At 39.0% G+C, this 12,067-nt stretch overlaps 3 long non-coding RNA genes across 4 annotated transcripts; 1 reads left to right on the forward strand and 2 right to left on the reverse strand.

The window, feature by feature from the left end:
- The first annotated feature begins 951 nt into the window (after positions 1-951).
- LOC120906690 lies at positions 952-4,493 on the forward strand. Of its 2 annotated transcripts, XR_005740134.1 has the most exons (8): positions 952-1,968; positions 2,018-2,145; positions 2,240-2,521; positions 2,595-2,795; positions 3,280-3,462; positions 3,559-3,827; positions 4,027-4,287; positions 4,379-4,493. It is a non-coding gene; the product is annotated as an uncharacterized LOC120906690 (long non-coding RNA). The 2 variants fall into 2 exon arrangements; XR_005740133.1 differs by having other exon boundaries at positions 952-2,145.
- A 5,909-nt stretch (positions 4,494-10,402) lies between these two features.
- On the reverse strand, positions 10,403-11,088 carry LOC120906167. Its single transcript, XR_005740050.1, has 3 exons — positions 11,069-11,088; positions 10,608-10,868; positions 10,403-10,517 (listed from the first exon to the last, which is right to left on the reverse strand). It is a non-coding gene; the product is annotated as an uncharacterized LOC120906167 (long non-coding RNA).
- On the reverse strand, positions 11,083-11,890 carry LOC120906166. Its single transcript, XR_005740049.1, has 4 exons — positions 11,807-11,890; positions 11,725-11,734; positions 11,434-11,616; positions 11,083-11,337 (listed from the first exon to the last, which is right to left on the reverse strand). It is a non-coding gene; the product is annotated as an uncharacterized LOC120906166 (long non-coding RNA).
- Between the last annotated feature and the right edge of the window lie 177 nt (positions 11,891-12,067).

Consider the following 12,067-nt stretch of genomic DNA (forward strand, 5'->3'; position numbering starts at 1 on the left):
AATTAGCGAATTGGGGCGTTTTTTATAATAGCCCTGTGCTTCACGGTGTCCCTGATAAACAGCATGAGCTCATGTTTTGCTTTTTGCAATGGGCCCATGGGATTTGACTCTGCTGGATATGCAGTTTACGAAAAATTTCCTGTCGTAAATTTGCCCTGCCTTAAAACCCTCCCCTTGGCTGCCTTCCACAATCTGCGGGAGAACAGATACCCTTTTTGCTTTTCCCTCCACCTCTACCGAAGAAGCTCTTCGTAGGGCAGGTGCCTTGGAAGCCATCAGCTGGGTTGTTGATGCCCGTCTACCAAAGCTGGTGGCCGAAGCCTTAGACGGGGACATCGTTCCCAGCGAGCTACGGCGGACGGAATATCTACTCGTCACTGCCTTCGAGGGACAAGCGGAGCGTGTGTTCATCACCATTTTTCTACTGGTTAATTTCTACGGTTAAATTCTATGAAGGTTATTATGATTTCTACTGATTTTCTAAGGAATTTCGCTAGTATGTTAATTGATTGATTAATTAAGTAATTATTGTCAAAATAGGGACGAATTTTATTTTCAAACTTTTTAATTAAAACGGAATTGAATTTATTGTGAAGTTTAAAACGTAAGATGTCAATGGATTTCACGCTGTAATTAAATTGTCAATTTATTTTGCTGTCAATGTGATGAGACGTTTGATGTCACTGTCAGTCAAGTTATTGATAAAGCTGTCAAATCTATTTGGATGTCAATGGTACCGTGATGTTTTACTTCAATGTCTAATGATTGCGATTTAATGTCATGGGAATAAACAAAATAAGATTATTAAAGTTATATTGTCAAATTGTTTGCAACGGAGCAAATATTAACTGGGTTAGATGGTATTGATAATAAAAGAAAAAGCTTAGGAAACGATTTAAATTATTGAAAGCGGATTTAAGTAATCTTAAATTAACGTTTTGAAAAGGGGAATTTAATAAATTGAAAAAGTTTAACGAGATTTAAATTTAAACTTATTAACTGTCAGTCTATTTGATGTCAATAACGGTAAATGTCAGGTTTAAACAAGCTGTCCAAAAAATTTAAATGTCAACTTTATACGACGTTGTGTATTAAAAGTTTTAATGTCAATCGAGTCTAACGGTTTTATTATGTATGGAAAACAAGGTAATAGTTTAAATAAATTTAAATGAATATTAGTTCTTTATGGATCTGAAAGGGTTGCTTTAACTGGCCGTGAGGCTTTTCAAATTTTAAAAGTTGTTGTTATTAATCGTATGATATTGAGAATTAATTATGAAAATTAAATTATTAATTGTGGGTGTAGGCAATCAAATTTAAATGGATAAATTATAACGAAGGTTTTTAATAGCCCTTGAGCAAAAACGAGTCTTATTTAATGAGAATATTTAAATAGAATTTTAATTTAATCGGTTGCAGCTGCCAAGAATTTAAATTATAACTGTCAACCAATTAAAGATGTCAAAGTGACGTGAGGTGTCTGATAATATTGTGCTGTCAATTTGATTCTGTGTCAACGTTCCCGGCAGGCAAATGACATTTCATACTACGGCGAGGGGTGTTGAAACGCATGGAAGAGCAGGAAGAAACACGGACGAGCGCTGATGAACTGCAACTGTGTGCGTGCAACAGCACCAAACGGCATGTGACGACGGACAGTGTGTGGATGTGTGTGTGTGTAATTTTAGGCAGCGAAGATGGATCGAGGTTATGTTTACAAAGTGAAAGAGTTAGATGCAGAAGCGTCTTTGTGATAAACATGAATTTTAGTTGCATAATTTTAGTGTTAAAGTTTGTAATGAGAACTTAAAAGTAATGACTAATGGTGCTATTCACTTGTTGGCGAATATTGAAGCGTTGAAATATTGAAGCTTCCTATGTTAGTTTGTTGTGCTTAGTGTGAAGCTCCTGCTGCAGCCTGGTGTTCATCGTCGGTGATCATCATTATTGGTGACGAAGGCAGCACAGGTTCGTACACCGGAAACGTTCTGATCACTTTTCCTGGTTATATTTTTAGGCAAATTTATCACAACAGGACCAGTTGCTCGTTCAGTCGTTATGTACGATGTACCGGCGCTTGTCGATGGCACTTGGTTACCACCATCAACTATCTTGCCTGGCGGACGGATCTGGCTAGGAACACAGGTGAAAAATTGCTCAGATATAGCAGTACTCGTTGATGGTTTTTGAACATTAACGCTGATCATTTTGGCTGGTGTACGGCTCACAATACAAACAGATTCTCTAGCAGCCGCTATCACCGATGCAGAAGCACTGGTGTGTAATTGTTGTCTTACAACAGCGGACATCATACCACGCTGATTCTTCGGAGCATGAACTTCGACAAGCGATGCAATCGATGGTACTGCAGATCCCGCCAATGTCTGTTGTCTACCGATCTTCATGCCTGATTCCTGCGGTAGAGCATCAGCAACCGGTACCACTGATGGCGCAGCAGTACTAGTTGACGGTTGCTGTCCATGTTGCTGGCCTAACGGACGGAATGGTGCAGGAACACCAGGTAATGTTGACCGATGATGATTACCATCACCGGCATTCGAGACCAGCGCTGATACTTCATCCGTTACCTTCAGATGTTCAACAACACGGACTGGCATTCTTTGTTGACTCGCGCTGACCGGCCACTGAAACCACCGAAGGCACTGCACTTGTTGTCGGAAGTTGTCCAACAACACGGACCGGCAATCTGGGAGGACGGATAGCACGAGGAATGGCAACCGGAACCACCGATGGCACTGCACTTGTCGTCGGAAGTTGTTCAACAACACGGCCTGGTACATCTGACTGACGAAGCTACTTATCACATACCAGCGTTTTATGTCCCCATTCTTGGTGTTTCCGGGTTACTCGCCATCGCGCTGTAGTCGGATCATACTGCACCTGTCCTGCTTCGATTAATGCCTCCCCAAAGACAAAATTAGAGCACGCGTTCCTATTCCTCATCCTCCGGCGCCGTTTGGAGAATGTGGGAGTCACTGCTTTATAAAACCACCGGTCTACCACAAACTGGAAACAGCGGAAAACCCCGAGGGTCACCGGCCACCATGCTTAATTGAAGCAAAGTTGAAGTAAGTCTGACAGTATCTAAAGTAATAGAAAGACAGTTTGATAAATTAACATTGTTTTATTTTTCATTTCAGCTAATCTGCCGTACGAAACAGCAATATAAATATTTCATTTTAATGTTTTATTAAGCTAAACCGACATTATATTTTTCATCTAAAACGTTTTTGATGTGTTTTTTCTCATCGCGTTTAGGCGACGAATATCAGATCGCAACTGCTAATAATTTCGTCGTCTGAGGCGGACTGTTATGGAGGTACAAAATCTTCAGTGATGATGAATGCGTTCACGCTTCTACGAGCCGGTAATTGGCGGTATCCAGATCATCGTCGTACTGTTAGCTTACCTAAGCTACCGAAATTAGCGACAGTGTAAAATGTAAGAGAAAGACAAATCGACGATATAATTAAAATTAATGGTTTACATGGATTGCGCTCCACTAACAATATTTTTCTCTTATATTGTCTATTTCAGCTGTGCTGTGAGAATTACAGCTGGCTCTCACAACCGTCCGGAAGTCGCAGTGATTTGGTAACATCAAGATCATCACCATCGCACGAAGCGCAGCATATTGACGCAAGCCCAAGCGGACAGCAACCACCTGCAGCAAACGTACGCTGAACGAATGGTCGTGGTAGATGCGTTAGGATTGCAAGGTGATACTTGCGCTCTGAAAATGCTAGCACAGATGTTTGGGCCACAGAGGTGACGTTCCGAGATTGTAAAACATGCCGGGCCCACAGGTACGCAACAACTGCGCCCAAATCTATGGCATAGTATTGGGTGTTAGCTCGTCCGCTAGCACCGGTTACGCTGGTGCGGGTAGGAAGCGTGCAAATGAAAAATTCTGTAAAATATCCCCTTATTCCTTTGCACATACAAGAAACGATCACGAACGATCAGCGTGAAATGCACTTGACTGATATTATTCTTTTTCTTTAGTTTCAGATAAACCGTTCTCATCAATACCATACCATGTACGGTCGGCTAGTTACACTTCATCACGAAGGACAATCACATCTGGGTGACGGAATGCTGCCAAAACGATGAAGCTGGCTGAGTCCTCGATGACGACGCAACTCCTGCACGTTCGTCGTCATACTATCTTTTCAACTGGAGGCATGTTTGTTTAGGCGGCTACAACAAATTGTTTGAACATGTTCAATGAAACAAACATGTTGTTTTGGCTTCTCACAATTACTGGTAATGTATTGCATTCTCTACGCTTTATTTATATGAAACGCAAATAACTTTCTTTACTTATTTTATATTTCATTTTTTAATTTAATTCTAGGTGAATGCTGGAAATCTCCGTGATAGCCGTTTTCGTGTGCTGAATTAGGTTTGTATGAAAAATAGTGTATTTTTAGAATATTTAATTATCAATAAAATAACGGTCGATTTGAAAATTAGCTGTGTTGATATACAACCCGAATGAAAGAATACACGGATAAACGAATGTAAACAATACACGAAAGAACGGGAGGTCCGTTTCATCCGTACCCCCCAACGCCCAATCATGTCTTCCGTTGGGCGCCTGAGCCATGCACGGTTGGGCGCCCGTTTCTCCTCCTCCGGCGCCGTCAGTTTAGCTGTCAATTGCCTGCCGGGTTATGTCAATTATATAAATGTCAATTCAATTTATATTGTCATCATTCATTTAATTAAATATAATTCAAAATTTAAACTATTTAACTAAGAAAAATAATTTATCATTTTTGAACATGCAAGGAACCAGGAGAAAAAATAACTACGTGATTATTAGAATTTCTACTTGTTAAAGGGTTATGGTTGGAGAGGACGTATTACCATTTATAAAAGTTACTGGAATATGTGGATAAATATTGGAATTTGTTTAATCAATTTATATTTAAACTAAAACAAAGTGTATAGGGGGCGTCCATAAATTACGTAACGCTCAAAGGGGGGAGGAGGGGGTTCCCTATAGCGTTACGGTTTGTTACATAGGCGAGAGGGAGGGTTCATATTCTGTTACGTAACGTAATACAATCCTATCACTGGTCACTGACAAATGATCGCCCACCTGGGTAAGTTTTGCACTTTTATTTCTTTACATCTTTTGATAGGGAATACGAAATTGTCATTTATAAAATACCAAAACAGAGGTTTGACAGAAAATTGCCATGAAAAAATCCACCGTGTAATACAGGTTTAAGAGCCGTGTAACTCAGGTAAAGACTGTAGTTTTCAATCTTACCGTCAACAAAATTCAAACAGTTACATGTCATTCTACGCTAAACGCATCGACCTGTATATTATTGTTGGTAAACAACAGTCGTGCGATGCTGTCAATTAGGATTAGTTGGATAATTCGTACGTTTCTTTAATTATAAATTTTGTATCTAACTTTCCATTCATTAATTAAACATTAATTTTAATTAAACATTTTTTAAAACCACTCTGCATACTTTATAAAAGCAATCAAATAAAAAAATATAAACCCATATTTTTTTGTATTTGTTGATGCAAAACCAAATTAAGGGGGAGGGGGGGGTGTTCGATCATGCGTTACGTAATTTTGGAAGGGGGGTCTCCTCCAACGTTACGTTTTGTTACGATAGGGGGAGGGGTCGAAAAATCCCAATTTCAGCGTTACATAATTTATGGACGGCCCCATAGATGTATTAATAATTTGAGATTAGATTTTGTAAGGGAATATAATTAAATAGATTGTAATGGAAAATATGCTACTCAAAATGTGGAGCGTTGAATTGAAAATTGTAAATATATAATTTTGCTCTATTGTGCTTAAGGCGTTATAAGTTAATTATTTAAAATAAGGGATTTTTTTTTAACAACTTTCGTTTAAAAATTTAATTAAAATAAAATATTTTTTAAGTTGATAATAAAATTGCTGAACTAATGATTAAATTAAAAAATTCGCAGAAGGCTTTCTATGTGTAACTTAAGTTTTCTCAGAATTTTCAAGATTTGAATGAAATGAATGAAATTTAAGAGTGCTTAAAAGTGACAAACTACGTGAGGAGACGTGTGTGCTTCAACGTTGCAGGTAAAATGGACAAGTGTCCCGTTTTATTTTTGGCTATGCTACGGGATACAGGTAAAATGGGTTTCCGGTCACCTTGCTTTATGCTCCCTTACTGGAGATTATTTTGTTAGTTTTACGAGAGTTTTGAAATTTGGTTGGGATAGATTTTGAAAACTCAAATTGTTAGTTCTACTGGTCTGGGAAATTTTTCTCCCTTACGAATGGTGGTTAGAGTATGTACGTGAAGTGTTTTAAGAAAACTATTTCTTCTGTTAGTTTTATATTTATTATGAAATTTAATGCTGAGGGGGAGAAAGAATCGAAATAAGAAAATAAATGCAGTTTTATATAATAAAGGTTTAGTTCGGGGGGCTCATTGAGATTTTGGTTAGGTTGTGAATGGGATTTCCAATTCTACTCTATAAAACTTTTAACTATTTGCCGGTTTGAAAACTTTCGATGTTTCTACGCCGCTTGGAGAAAATCTCGTCGCTGGAACAGATGGAATCGGGAATCTCGCACACAACACACACTAAGCACAAATGTTCTCGTGGACTGCTCAACGAAAGCTTATTTGCTGAAGGATTGATTTTAATAAATACGCAGATGGCGATGCTAATAAATTAATTGTCTAAAAAGATTTTTAAATTTAATGTTTGTTCTTGCAGAGGGCAATTTAATTTAATAATTTTGTTTGCTGAAGGTTTGATATAATATATTGAATTTCTAAGGGCAAACCGTTACATAAAATAACTAATGTAAATAATATATTTGTGGTAAATCATAAAATATTTTGCAGGAGGCAACTATTATAAAGGAATTTTATTTCAACGCGGAAGGCGATGCTTATTTCCCGACGGCAAACTGGGATATATAAAAAGGCAATTTAATTAAATGATTTAAATTAAAATCAATGCAGAAGGCTTATGGCAATCGGAACGGTCAACACAAGAACACTCCACTTTTCACACACACACTAGTGTTTCCGGCCGAAGTCTCAACGAAAGCTTGTTGCAGAAGGCTTAATTGAATTATTGAAATGCATCGCCTTATGCTTTAAGTATTAAATAATTTATATTGGAAATTTTGAGTTAAATATAAAATAAAAACGAGGATAAGTTGAATTTTGAAATTCTATCTGAACACTGAGGGCGATTCTATAGACAAGTTTAAATAAATACTTTTTTACATAGGTTACCAATGCAGAAGGCTCATTAATTTAATAAAAATAATTGTATTTTTACTGCTGAAGGCAATGCTTATTTATCTTATTTTAGATTTTTTATAATTATTAATACAGCGCCTACCACAACTATATGGACAGTAGTTTTTCGCGAATTGCAGAGAATCCATAAGAGATAGATAAAAATGCGGCAGATCTTGGAGAAGATGGCTAAATACAGACACGACACATACCATCTCTTCATAGACTTCAAAGCCGCATACGATAGCATAGCCAGGGTAAAACTGTACGACGCTATGAGCTCATTTGGAATCCCGGCCAAACTGATAAGGCTAGTTAGAATGACTATGACCAACGTCACATGCCAGGTGAGGGTGGATGGAAAACTCTCAGGACCTTTTGCTACCACCAAGGGTCTGCGCCAGGGGACGGGCTTGCCTGTCTCCTATTCAACTTGGCGCTAGAGAGGGCCATCCGCGACTCGGGGGTGGAGACTACGGGAACCATCTTCTATAAGTCAACCCAGATCCTGGCATACGCTGATGATATAGACATCATTGGTCTGCGGCTCTCCTATGTAGCAGAAGCCTACCAAGGGATTGAGCAGGCGGCAGAGAACCTCGGATTGCAGATAAACGAGGCAAAGACCAAACTGATGGTGGCAACATCAGCGGACCTACCAATAAATAATCCGAATCTATGTAGGCGTGATGTACCGATAGGTGAACGCACTTTTGAAGTCGTCCCAGAATTCACCTATCTTGGGTCAAAGGTCAGCAACGACAACAGTATGGAAGTTGAGTTGCGCGCAAGGATGCTGGCTGCCAACCGGTCATTCTACAGCCTGAAAAAGCAGTTCACCTCAAAGAACCTGTCGCGACGGACGAAGCTGGGACTATATAGTACCTATATAGTACCAGTACTCACATACCCCTCTTAGACATGGACACTGTCCAAATCTGACGAAGCCCTCTTAGCCGCGTTCGAGAGGAAGATGCTCAGAAGGATACTTGGCCCCGTATGTGTGGAAGGACAATGGAGGAGCCGCTATAATGACGAGCTATACGAGATGTACGGTGACCTCACTGTCGTACAGCGTATTAAGCTCGCCAGGCTGGCCATGTTGTACGCATGGAAACGGACGACCCAGCCCGTAAAGTCTTTTTAGGTCGTCCACAAGGACAGAGGAGGCGTGGTAGGCCCAAATTGAGGTGGCAAGATGGCGTGGAGGCGTCCGCCATTAAGGCCGGGATAACGGACTGGCAGGCGAAGGCGCGAGACAGTGAGCGGTTTCGGACACTCCTGAGACAGGCCAAGACCGCAAAGCGGTTGTAGCGCCGGATAAGTAAGTGAGTAAGTAAGTATCCTAACCAAATTTCAAAACTCTCGTAAAACTAACAAAATAATCTCCAGTAAGGGAGCATAAAGCAAGGTGACCGGAAACCCATTTTACCTGTATCCCGTAGCATAGCCAAAAATATAACGGAACACTTGGTCCATTTTACCTGCAACGTTGAAGCACACACGTCTCCTCACGTAGTTTGTCACTTTTAAGCACTCTTAAATTTCATTCATTTCATTCAAATCTTGAAAATTCTGAGAAAACTTAAGTTACACATAGAAAGCCTTCTGCGAATATTTTAATTTAATCATTAGTTCAGCAATTTTATTATCAACTTAAAAATATTTTATTTTAATTAAATTTTAAAACGAAAGTTGTTAAAAAAAAATCCCTTATTTTAAATAATTAACTTATAACGCCTTAAGCACAATAGAGCAAAATTATATATTTACAATTTTCAATTCAACGCTCCACATTTTGAGTAGCATATTTTCCATTACAATCTATTTAATTATATTCCCTTACAAAATCTAATCTCAAATTATTAATACATCTATGGGGCCGTCCATAAATTATGTAACGCTGAAATTGGGATTTTTCGACCCCCTCCCCCCCTATCGTAACAAAACGTAACGTTGGAGGAGACCCCCTTCCAAAATTACGTAACGCATGATCGAACACCCCCCTCCCCCCTTAATTTGGTTTTGCATCAACAAATACAAAAAATATGGGTTTATATTTTTTTATTTGATTGCTTTTATAAAGTATGCAGAGTGGTTTTAAAAAATGTTTAATTAAAATTAATGTTTAATTAATGAATGGAAAGTTAGATACAAAATTTATAATTAAAGAAACGTACGAATTATCCAACTAATCCTAATTGACAGCATCGCACGACTGTTGCTTACCAACAATAATATACAGGTCGATGCGTTTAGCGTAGAATGACATGTAACTGTTTGAATTTTGTTGACGGTAAGATTGAAAACTACAGTCTTTACCTGAGACACACGGCTCTTAAACCTGTATTACACGGTGGATTTTTTATGGCAATTTTCTGTCAAACCTCTGTTTTGGTATTTTATAAATGACAATTTCGTATTCCCTATCAAAAGATGTAAAGAAATAAAAGTGCAAAACTTACCCAGGTGGGCGATCATTTGTCAGTGACCAGTGATAGGATTGTATTACGTTACGTAACAGAATGTGAACCCTCCCTCTCGCCTATGTAACAAACCGTAACGCTATAGGGAACCCCCTCCTCCCCCCCTTTGAGCGTTACGTAATTTATGGACGCCCCTATACACTTTGTTTTAGTTTAAATATAAATTGATTAAACAAATTCCAATATTTATCCACATATTCCAGTAACTTTTTATAAATGGTAATACGTCCTCTCCAACCATAACCCTTTAACAAGTAGAAATTCTAATAATCACGTAGTTATTTTTCTCCTGGTTCCTTGCATGTTCAAAAATGATAAATTATTTTTCTTAGTTAAATAGTTTAAATTTTGAATTATATTTAATTAAATGAATGATGACAATATAAATTGAATTGACATTTATATAATTGACATAACCCGGCAGGCAATTGACAGCTAAACTGACGGCGCCGGAGGAGGAGAAACGGGCGCCCAACCGTGCATGGCTCAGGCGCCCAACGGAAGACATGATTGGGCGTTGGGGGGTACGGATGAAACGGACCTCCCGTTCTTTCGTGTATTGTTTACATTCGTTTATCCGTGTATTCTTTCATTCGGGTTGTATATCAACACAGCTAATTTTCAAATCGACCGTTATTTTATTGATAATTAAATATTCTAAAAATACACTATTTTTCATACAAACCTAATTCAGCACACGAAAACGGCTATCACGGAGATTTCCAGCATTCACCTAGAATTAAATTAAAAATGAAATATAAAATAAGTAAAGAAAGTTATTTGCGTTTCATATAAATAAAGCGTAGAGAATGCAATACATTACCAGTAATTGTGAGAAGCCAAAACAACATTTTTGTTTCATTGAACATGTTCAAACAATTTGTTGTAGCCGCCTAAACAAACATGCCTCCAGTTGAAAAGATAGTATGACGACGAACGTGCAGGAGTTGCGTCGTCATCGAGGACTCAGCCAGCTTCATCGTTTTGGCAGCATTCCGTCATCCAGATGTGATTGTCCTTCGTGATGAAGTGTAACTAGCCGACCGTACATGGTATGGTATTGATGAGAACGGTTTATCTGAAACTAAAGAAAAAGAATAATATCAGTCAAGTGCATTTCACGCTGATCGTTCGTGATCGTTTCTTGTATGTGCAAAGGAATAAGGGGATATTTTTACAGAATTTTTCATTTGCACGCTTCCTACCCGCACCAGCGTAACCGGTGCTAGCGGACGAGCTAACACCCAATACTATGCCATAGATTTGGGCGCAGTTGTTGCGTACCTGTGGGCCCGGCATGTTTTACAATCTCGGAACGTCACCTCTGTGGCCCAAACATCTGTGCTAGCATTTTCAGAGCGCAAGTATCACCTTGCAATCCTAACGCATCTACCACGACCATTCGTTCAGCGTACGTTTGCTGCAGGTGGTTGCTGTCCGCTTGGGCTTGCGTCAATATGCTGCGCTTCGTGCGATGGTGATGATCTTGATGTTACCAAATCACTGCGACTTCCGGACGGTTGTGAGAGCCAGCTGTAATTCTCACAGCACAGCTGAAATAGACAATATAAGAGAAAAATATTGTTAGTGGAGCGCAATCCATGTAAACCATTAATTTTAATTATATCGTCGATTTGTCTTTCTCTTACATTTTACACTGTCGCTAATTTCGGTAGCTTAGGTAAGCTAACAGTACGACGATGATCTGGATACCGCCAATTACCGGCTCGTAGAAGCGTGAACGCATTCATCATCACTGAAGATTTTGTACCTCCATAACAGTCCGCCTCAGACGACGAAATTATTAGCAGTTGCGATCTGATATTCGTCGCCTAAACGCGATGAGAAAAAACACATCAAAAACGTTTTAGATGAAAAATATAATGTCGGTTTAGCTTAATAAAACATTAAAATGAAATATTTATATTGCTATTTCGTACGGCAGATTAGCTGAAATGAAAAATAAAACAATGTTAATTTATCAAACTGTCTTTCTATTACTATAGATACTGTCAGACTTACTTCAACTTTGCTTCAATTAAGCATGGTGGCCGGTGACCCTCGGGGTTTTCCGCTGTTTCCAGTTTGTGGTAGACCGGTGGTTTTATAAAGCAGTGACTTACATTCTCCAAACGGCGCCGGAGGATGAGGAATAGGAACGCGTGCTCTAATTTTGTCTTTGGGGAGGCATTAATCGAAGCAGGACAGGTGCAGTATGATCCGACTACAGCGCGATGGCGAGTAACCCGGAAACACCAAGAATGGGGACATAAAACGCTGGTA

This window comes from Anopheles arabiensis, chromosome X (assembly GCF_016920715.1).
Source record: "Anopheles arabiensis isolate DONGOLA chromosome X, AaraD3, whole genome shotgun sequence".
Taxonomy (NCBI): domain Eukaryota; kingdom Metazoa; phylum Arthropoda; class Insecta; order Diptera; family Culicidae; genus Anopheles; species Anopheles arabiensis.